Genomic DNA, 9933 nt, shown 5'->3' with positions numbered 1-9933 from the left:
GTCTGTGAATGACAGTGTAACTTGTAGATAACATTCTACAGCTAGGTTAGGGTGTGGTCCAGTAGCACAGATAGCCAGAGGTGGGTAAAATGATTAAGCAAAGGGAAATTGGAAATAAAGTCATTAAAAGGGTAAGGGAAACCAAACCTCTTGTAGTATGGTTATTGATGCCAAAGAGAATTCGAGGTGGACTGTCAAACCTTGGAGGATACTTGTACTTTAAGAGGCGTGCCAAATAGGCTGAATGAGAAAATATGAAAGCCCATGACTGTTCACTTTGAGCCTGTTGGAAACCGGAAACAAACAAACAAACAAACAAACAAAACTATTCCTCAGGTACAAAAAGCCAATGAATATTTGAAAAATGTGGTGGTACTATCCCACCTCACTTGGAAACCGATCTGATTAGTCTGTGACCCAAATGAACTTTTTTCCTGTTTCTATATTGTTATGGCTCTAATCTCCACATCTCCTAGGAGTTTGGAAAGTGACAAGTTAGAAACAGAAATTTGGAGACACTCCTTCTCTAGCGTCAGGTCGCTTCTGGTCACTTCCTCATGGGCATTATTAAATCGACTGAACAGTTATCTTTAAATTCCCCATTAGGTATCTGGGGGCCAATATTTATAAATATTGGAAACCACCTTCTCCATTGTTTTTCAAAAGCAAAGGAAGATAAATCAATAGAAAATTCTCAAAAATTGGGAAGAATACAGAGTTAAGAAATTTTTTAAAAATTGTGTTTATGTGAAAAAAAAAAAAAAAAGCCCTTCCCATGGAGCCCTGGTTGTTACCACCTCTGGTCTATGGAGGCAGTCACCCCCTGGGCATGTAGTATGATGCAGAGGTCTTCAATGTATACCTATGGCCCTGAGGGAGGCAGTATAAAGGATGCCATGGCAAAGAAAGCTAAGTGGCTCATCATTTAGGGGCATAAGTGTCCTGAATCCCAGCCTCTCCTGAGGCTCTCATGCTCATAAGGAATTAAAGGGGTGTCAGCACTGGATCCGGTGAGGTCATCACCTGTGTTGACTCAAGCAGCAGAATTGTTAGCGACCCCTCACAGTACAACGTGACCTCTGGGAGAGGCAGGCTGGAGAGGCCAATGCCAAGGTCTTGACAACGTCTCTCTCTGGAGGAACAAACAGGCACAAGAGGACATAAAGGTGACAAAATGAAGAGGGCTAACTTTTCAGCTTTCTCGGCAAGCTTTCTGAGGTGACAAGGTTAGATGAGGTTCTCTAAGCAGGTCTGGCAAATCTAGGTGATGCTGGGCCCTTAGGGGTTTTAGGCCACTTTTTAAAGTCGTTTAAATAAAGTAAAAATAACGTAGGGTGTTATGAACTGAATGTTTGTATTCCCCCAAATTTATACGTGGAAATTCTAGTCTGCAAAATGAAGGTGTTAGGAGGTGGGAACCTTTGGAAGGTGATTGGGTCATGAGAAAGGAGCCCTCATGAATGGAATTAGTGCCCTGTATAAGAGATCTTACTTCCTCTCTCTGTTCTCTGTCATGAGAGGATACATACATGAAGACAGTCACCTACAAGTTGAAGCGACTTCTGAGCCGAAGTCGGACACTCAACCGACTGAGCCACCCAGGCACCCCTAAAATTAGAGCTATTTTAAAATATATTACCAACAACAGTTTTCAAAGATGCCACACTTTCTAAAGCTTAATTTCTGAACAAAATGTTTGAAATATTTGAATATTATTGTATCCTTCACAATTTAAGGTTTTAGTAGATAAGCTTGTCATCCTTATTTATAAGCCTATTTGACATTTTTATGGTTAAAAGGTAAGCCTTTTCGTGTTTTGTTATAAAGCAGTCCCTTCATAGATATTTATAAAAGAACCAAAAGCAATATTATTTGTCACACAACCTTCTTCTTTGTGTGTGCCTGGTAGTTTGGGCAGAGCTTAGAAAACTCAAAGCTTTAGAAATCCAAATAACACAGGAGGTTTGAAGTGTTAAAGTGATACTTATTTGCAGGAATGTCACCTGTGAACTAAGGGAATAAGCAGATGTGTATATACGTAAATGTATATACACATACGCATGCAATTAAATACATTTTCCTTTCTCTATAATCAGCATTTTATTTTATTTTATTTTATTTTATTTTATTTTATTTTATTCTATTTTATTTTTGATTCTCACCACACAGATTGTGAACTGGAATCACACATTTCTTCCCTGGGATTCCATGAAGTATAAAGCATATAAGAGTTGAGGAGGAAGATTTTGGGGCCAATATTTTGCAATAGCTTCTTGGGATAAGTTTGTCATGTCTGACATGTTTGGAGTTCCTTAGTTGTATGGAACCAGCAACCTTCCAACATTACCTTTAAGATTAATGTCAACACCTTATTGAGGGGTCAAGATGCCATAAATCTATGCTTCCCAGGAAAGTCCAGCAGGCAGCCTTCCCTGACTGGGCTCACCCCCTGGAAATCATTCATTCTTTTTCACCCCCTCAGCACTTATAGTTTCCACTTGGATTTAGTGCTTTTCTGCATAGTCATTTCCCAACTATCACATATGGTTTTATCCCTGTTACCTTCCCCGAATTATTATTTTCAAGGTTATAAACCACCAAACTTCCTGTCACCAAATCCAACAAGCACTGCCAGTCAGTATCTTGTCTGTTCGTAAGTTTTCAATGCTGTTGATCACGCACTCAGTCCCCAGGCTCCTGTGTTGACATTCGGTGTTTGTTTACCTCTTCACCTCATGGGTATTCATCTTTCGTAAATCCTTCCATATTGGGTTGCCTCTCAAACCTGCTCTTCATCCTGAATTTGCTGTCTTAGTGACAGGACCCATCCACCCATTGTGGTGTTGGTGGTACCATATTGTCTGATAGGTAAGGCAATTAGACATACTTAGCTCCAAACTTATGTTTGCTGCTTTGTGTGCTCTTGTGAAAATTACATCTCTGGCTCTGTATTTTTCATCTGAAGTTGAGACGGTAATACCTGTGTCCCGGTGTTATCATGAAGCTTAAATAAGGTCATGAATATGTACAACTCGCACAATGCCTGGTACGTAGAAAACATTTAACAAGCATTAGGCATTCCTTTATTTTTTCCTGCTTGCCTTACCCAGAAGCTTAGAGTCATCTTAGATCCTTTTCTCTCTATAATTCAACTCCATGATACAACTCTTCACAAAGTGCTATTGATTCAACTCCCTAAAATGTTCTCAAAGGCATTTCTTCCATCTGTGCTCATGGCTTCATCATATGTCGACTGGGTCACAATTTCTCTGATCCGCTCATAGCCAAATAAAGTTTTCAAAATGCAGATCTAATCTTGGCTGGGCCAAACTTAAATCCTTCAGTGGCTCCCTGCTAAGTTCACAGTCAGGTCTGCCTCCATAGGGTGGTAGGTGGAGTGCTTCCTGGTCAGGCTCTCCACTATCTCTTCACAGTTAACTCCTACTACTCCCCACTACAAATCACACTTGGGTTTTCTTGAAAGTTTCTTACTTTCTATACCTTCCCACATCTGGTTCTCACTCCCTAGCCTCTTCTCATTCTCTGATTCATCTGATTAGCCCCTAGACTTCCTTCATAGTCAGCCCAGGCTTTACCTCCTCTGGGAAGGCATCCTGATGAGCCAAACTGGGTTAAATGATCTTTTTTCCCCCTCTGTGCTTCCCATCGACATACGGATTGCATGGAATTTTTACAACAAAATTTTTATTTTTTAATTTACATCCAAGTTCGTTAGCATATTGTGCAATAATGATTTCAGGAGTAATTCCAGTGATTCATTCCCTATGTATAACACCCAGTGCTCATCCCAACAAGTGTCTTCCTTAATGCTCCTTACCCATTTAGCCCATTCCCCCTCCCACAGCCCCTCCAGCAATCCTCAATTTGTTCTCTTTATTTAAGAGTCTCTTATGTTTTGTCCCCCTCTCTGTTTTTATGTTATGTTTGCTTCCCTTCCCTTATGTTCATCTGTTTTATGTCTTAAATTCCACATATGAACGGAGCCATACGATATTTGTCTTTCTCTGACTAATTTCTCGTAGTATAATACACTCTAGCCCCATCCACGTTGTTGCAAGTTTCATTCTTTTTGATCACTGAGTAATACTCCATTGTATCTTCTTTATCCATTCATCTGTCAATGGACATTTGAGCTCTTTCTGTACTTTGGGTATTGTTGATAGCGCTGCTATAAACATTGGGGTGCATGTGCCCCTTCAAAACAGCACACCTGTATCCATTGGATAAATATCTAGCAGTGCAATTGCTGGGTTGTGGGGTAATTCTATTTTTAACTTAAAATTTCTTTTAATGTTTATTTATTTTTGAGAGAGAGAGAGAGAGAGAGAGAGAGAGAGAGAGAGAGAGAATGAGTGGGGGAGGGGCAGAGAGAGAGAGGGAGACACAGAATCCGAAACAGGCTCCAGGCTCTGAGCTGTCAGCACAGAGCTTGAGGCAGGGCTCAAACTCACAAACTGTGAGATCATGACCTGAACCGAAGTCGGACACTTAACCCACTGAGCCACCCAGGCGCCCCTATTTTTAACTTTTTGAGGGAACTCCATACTGTTTCCAGAGTGCTGCACCAGTTTGCATTCCCACCAGCAGTGCAAAAGAGATCCTCTTTCTCCACATCTTTGCCAACATCTGTTGTTGCCTGAGTTGTTAATTTTAACCATTCTGACAGGTGTAAGGTGGTATCTCATTGTGGTTTTGATTTATATTACCTTGATGATGAGTGATGTTGAGTATTTTTTCATGTGTCTGTTAGCCATCGGGGTGTCTTCTTTGGAGAAGTGTCTATTCATGTCTTTTGCCCATTTCTTCACTGGATTATTTGGTTTTTGGGTGTTGAGTTTGATAAGTTCTTTATAGATTTTGGATACTAATGCTTTATCTGATATGTCATTTGCAAATATCTTCCTCCATTCTATTGGTTGCCTTTTAATTTTGCTGGTTGTTTCCTTCACTGTGCTTTTTATCTTGATGAGGTCCCAATAGTTCATTTTTGCTTTTATTTCCCTTGCCTCCAGAAACGTGTTGAGTAAGAAGTTGCTGCCACCTACAAAGAGCAACTTTGCTTTCTCCTCGAGGATTTTGATGGCTTCCTGTCTTACATTGAGGTCTTTCATCCATCTTCAGTTTATTTTTGTGTATGGTGTAAGCAAGTGGTCCAAGTTCATTCTTCTGCATGTCACTATCCAGTTTTCCCAGCACCACTTGCTGAAGAGACTGTCTTTATTCCATTGGATATTCTTTCCTGCTTTGTCAAAGATTAGTTGGCATATATTTGTGGGTCCATTTCTGGGTTCTCTATTCTGTTCCATTGATCTAAGTGTCTGTTTTTGTGCCAGTACCATACTGTATTGATGATTACAGCTTTGTAATACATCTTGAAGTCTGGGATTGTGATGCCTCCAGGTTTGGTTTTCTTTTTCAGGATTGCTTTGGCTATTTGGGGTCTCTTCTGGTTCCATATAAATTTTAGGATTGTTTGTTCTAGCTCTGTGAAGAATGCTCATGTTATTTTGATGGGGATTGCGTTGAATATGTAGATTGCTTTGGGTAGTATCGACATTTTAACAATATTTGTTCTTCCAATCCATGAGCATGGAATCTTTTTCCATTTTTTTGTGTCTTCTTCAATTTATTTATAAGCTTTCTATAGTTTTCAGTGTATAGATTTTTCACCTCTTTGGTTAGGTTTATTCCTAGGTATTTTGTCATTTTTGGTGCAACTGTAAATGGGATAGATTCCTTGATTTCTCTTTGTGTTGCTTCATTATTGGTGTATAGAAATGCAACCGATTTCTGTGCATTGATTTTATATCCTGTGACTTTGTTGAATTCATGGATCAGTTCTAGCAGCTTTTGGTAGAATCATTGGGGTTTTCCATATAAAGTATGTCGTCTGCAGAGTGAAAGTTTGACTTTCTCCTTACCAATTTGTATGTCTTTATTCCTTTGTGTTGTCTGATTATTGAGGCCAGGAGTTCCAGTACTGTGTTGAATAATAGTGACAAGAGTGGTCATCCCTGTCTTGTTCCTGACCTTAGGGGGAAAGCTCTCAGTTTTTCCCCATTGAGGGGGATACGATATTAGGAGCGGGGGTCTTTCATATATAGCTTTTATGATCTTGAGGTATGATCCTTCTATCCCTACTTTCTTTAGGGTTTTTATCAAGAAAGGATGCTGTATTTTGTCAAATGCTTTCTCTGCATCTGTTGAGAGGATCGTGTGGTTCTTGTCCTTTCTTTTATTGATGTGATGTATTACATTGATGTTTTGCAGATATTGAACCAGCCCTGCATCCCAGGCATAAATTCCACTTGGCTGTGGTGAATAATTCTTTTAATATATTGTTGGATCCAGTTGGTTAGTATCTTGTTGAGGATTTTTGCATCCATGTTCATCAGGGAGGATTACATGGATTTTTAATTGCCCAGCTTCCCTACTAGACCACAAGTCTCTTGGGAACATGTTATATCTTCTGGATATAAAAATGCCTTCTATTTACTATGTATTAATATGTATATGTTGAATAAACTGGATGTTGAGGAATTCATTATCATGTAATGAATGTTGAGTAAATGGACGAATGAATGGATGGATGGATGGATGGATCAATGAATGACCTGAAGTTTTCAGAATTGGCCAGACTGGCAGGCACTCAGGTCTTTTCACAGTTGTTTTCATATCTATATCTACCCTTCTCTATCTATCTAACTTTGCCCTCTCTCTCCTAAATTAAGTGTCCAGAATTTGCATCCCTTTAGCACCCCATATATGTATTTATATTAACAATTGCTAGCATGCTCCTGACAAAGGATTTAAAGAAACTAATGTCAATGTCACTTCTCATCAGAGTTTAGAGTCTAGACTCATCAATGAGTTCTGGGGCCATGGCCTTGTATGATTTACCTGTGCATTGAATATGTTATTAAGCCTATTTACAGAAGATGAAATCTACTTACAGAGGTGAAGTGACTTGCTTGAGCTTATAGACTACACAGTGGCAGATCTAAGATTTAATTTCCAAATGCCATGCTATTCTATACCTCTCCTGAGAGTAGAAAATAAAGTAGAAAAAGAAAAACATTATGTTCATTTCAATTTTTATTCATGTAACCACTGGATCTAAATTAATTATACTCTAATTTCCTGGTACTTAACTGATATATGTAGTTCTCATTAGATATTTTAGGCTAAAGAGTTATTATTTCCTTTAACAATGGCAAACCAAAATGAACCACTTCCTTCTTGTGTATGATCAGTGAGGAGAAAGAAAAGAAGTAGATTACAAAGGTTTTGTTGGCTTATGGTCTATTTCATATTTTTATCCACAATAATAAATGAAGTATATATTATTATTTCTGAGAGAGTTGTGTTCAAGAGTTGTGGTTGACAACAGAAAAAAAATACACATATATTGGGATAAAATTAATTGTTTTACCTGAGTTGATGTTGGGTCCTAGAAGACAAATAATTTCCTTTTTTGTTTCTTTTTTTCTTTCTTTTATTAAACCTTTGTTTCAACCCCCTTTTTCTGCAATACTGTAGGGAGGCTTCTAGACAAAGACCTTGTTTGGAGAGTTAATGGCCTCACCCGGACAAGTTCCCACCTTATCTTTCATGTCCTTTGTGTACTCTAGACAAATAAAACAGATGGGGACTGGCATTTTGAGCCAAAGAACACAGTGCAGTTGGAAATACTTGCCTCATGTAGCCACAGCCATGTTTATTGTTGTTCTAGATAATAGATGCTAAAACACTACAGAGTGGAAGATAGGGGTCCCTAAACATACCACCCTCTCTCTCACATCCACAGCTTTGGTCATGCTGCTGAGATCTCTGTGTGGTTACCCTTTTCCCTGGCCTTGTGAACTCCTTTCCATCTTTAAAACCTTAGCTCCTCTAAGAAACGTTTTCCAATGTGCCTGTTTAGAGACGGTTGCTCTTTTTTGTCAGTCCACTTGGGGTATAGCTCAGAGGTACCCACCACTTTGAATCATAGCTATGTCCTTGCACATCTGTGTTCTTCACTCGGTTATGAGCTCTTTGGGAGCAATAGACAGTGACTCACAACCAAAACCTCAGAGCCAATTCAAGGTGGACCTGGCACCCAGTAGTCACTCAAATGTTTATTGAGTAAATATTGAATAAATGTGAAGATCTGTCCTTAGTTTGAGATGATGTAATATGTGTAACCATTGACTCAGATGATAATAGCTTATGCTGATCAATTAGGTTATGTTAAGAAAAATGACAAAGGTTCTTTGCATTTTTCCAGAGTATATTGAATGCAATTATTATAAAGCCCAGATGAACATTTGATTGAAATGTGTTAGTTCCACAGAGCAGGTTGGAGGTATAGAATTGCATAATGGCTAACATAAGCAAACTTTTCATTTCCAGAGTCTCCAGTCATCTCTTCTAATCCAGGCTTGATGTAAAGGTAGAGAATAGAAAATCAGATGAAGCATTGTTGATGTTTAAGAGAAGGGAGCCAATGAGTTTAGAGTTTTTATTTGTTACAGACTACCACCAGGAGGATTGGTTCTGGTTGGGTGCTGCTGACATCAGTCTCAGACTCGCTTCTTGGCTCTCATTTGGGGTAGAAGAATGGCAAATAGGGAGATCTAGAGGAAACACTATCCCAGGGTATAAATTTTTGCCTCTTAGAGAGACAGTACCCTCTTTCCTGATGGGATGAGGGACCCTACTTTGTCTAAACTATTTTGGAAAGAACAATCAGTTCGGTATACTCTGATTTCCTCTCTGTTCAGGAATGACCGTGACCCTTAAGTCATGAGTATTTAGTCAAAGTGCATTGAGCATTCATTGTTTGAAAATATAGTGAGTACTTTGAACAAACGGCAGTAATTACATAGACTAGCATTATATACATGATAATGTGAAATTCACTGCTACTGATTTTACTTAATAGTATTTAACTCCTTTCTTGGGAATAAATTTAGTTTGCTTCAATCTAATTGAGATGCTTGTCTTAACTTACTTAGTGCTCAGCAAGGTGCCTATTGAAAAAAGCGAAAGAAAACTGATAGTAAACCATAAGTTCACTGGACGTGTGCGTGCCTAAAGCAGCATTAGAAAAATGTCTTAATGCTTTTTCATTAGTCGTTCATTTTTTTAAAACTGTTGTAAATATCAGCGGCTGAATATAGAAAGAGGAAACGGATATTGATAAGTAAGAAATGTTCTTGATTCTTGAGAAACAAATGCTTGCTTGTTTCGCCTTTGTATTTCCTAGAGCCACCTGCCAGGCTACTTATTGAGGTCTTTATAGGAAGGGTCTCATGTGGGAGAAACAATAAAATGAGAATATTTTATAATCAAAATTCAGCACAGTTCTTTTAATTTACTGTTTGCCATTGAGTCATGCAGAAGGCATGGTAGTGAATTAGGGGGAAAGTATTTTAAAAATGTGTTCATTTTACTCACCTTTTAACTAAACAAACACTTTGGCTCTGACTCACTTCCCCAATTTTATGTTACCTGAACACTGAATGTCTCTCTGATTTTTGTTGTCTTTCTAGCATAAGATAACGCTTCTAAATAATCAAAAATCTGTTTTCATCTTTAAGGATTTATTTACATAAAATGTCATTAAGGTATAATTATTAGAATAAACCTCCTCAACACAATCATGGAGAGAATTATGGAGAGACCCTGGGTCTAAAGATTTGTTTAGTTTAAGTCTTGACGTGGCCATTATTTTATGATCACTTTTGTGATCTTGGGAAAGTGATTTATCTTCTCTGAATCTCAGGTTTCTCGACCATGAAATGGGATGATGATACTTCACAGTGATTATAAGGGCTGGATGAGATAATGTCACAAAAGCAGAACTGCTTGTAAATTCCAACTGTAAGGCTTTCAGAGTTTTTCCTGCTATGGCATAGGGAAAATGTC

This window comes from Herpailurus yagouaroundi, unplaced genomic scaffold (genome assembly GCF_014898765.1).
Source record: "Herpailurus yagouaroundi ecotype Mexico unplaced genomic scaffold, PumYag 139, whole genome shotgun sequence".
In the NCBI taxonomy this organism is placed as follows: Eukaryota; Metazoa; Chordata; class Mammalia; order Carnivora; family Felidae; genus Herpailurus; species Herpailurus yagouaroundi.
Note: the sequence above shows the minus strand (reverse complement) of the source record.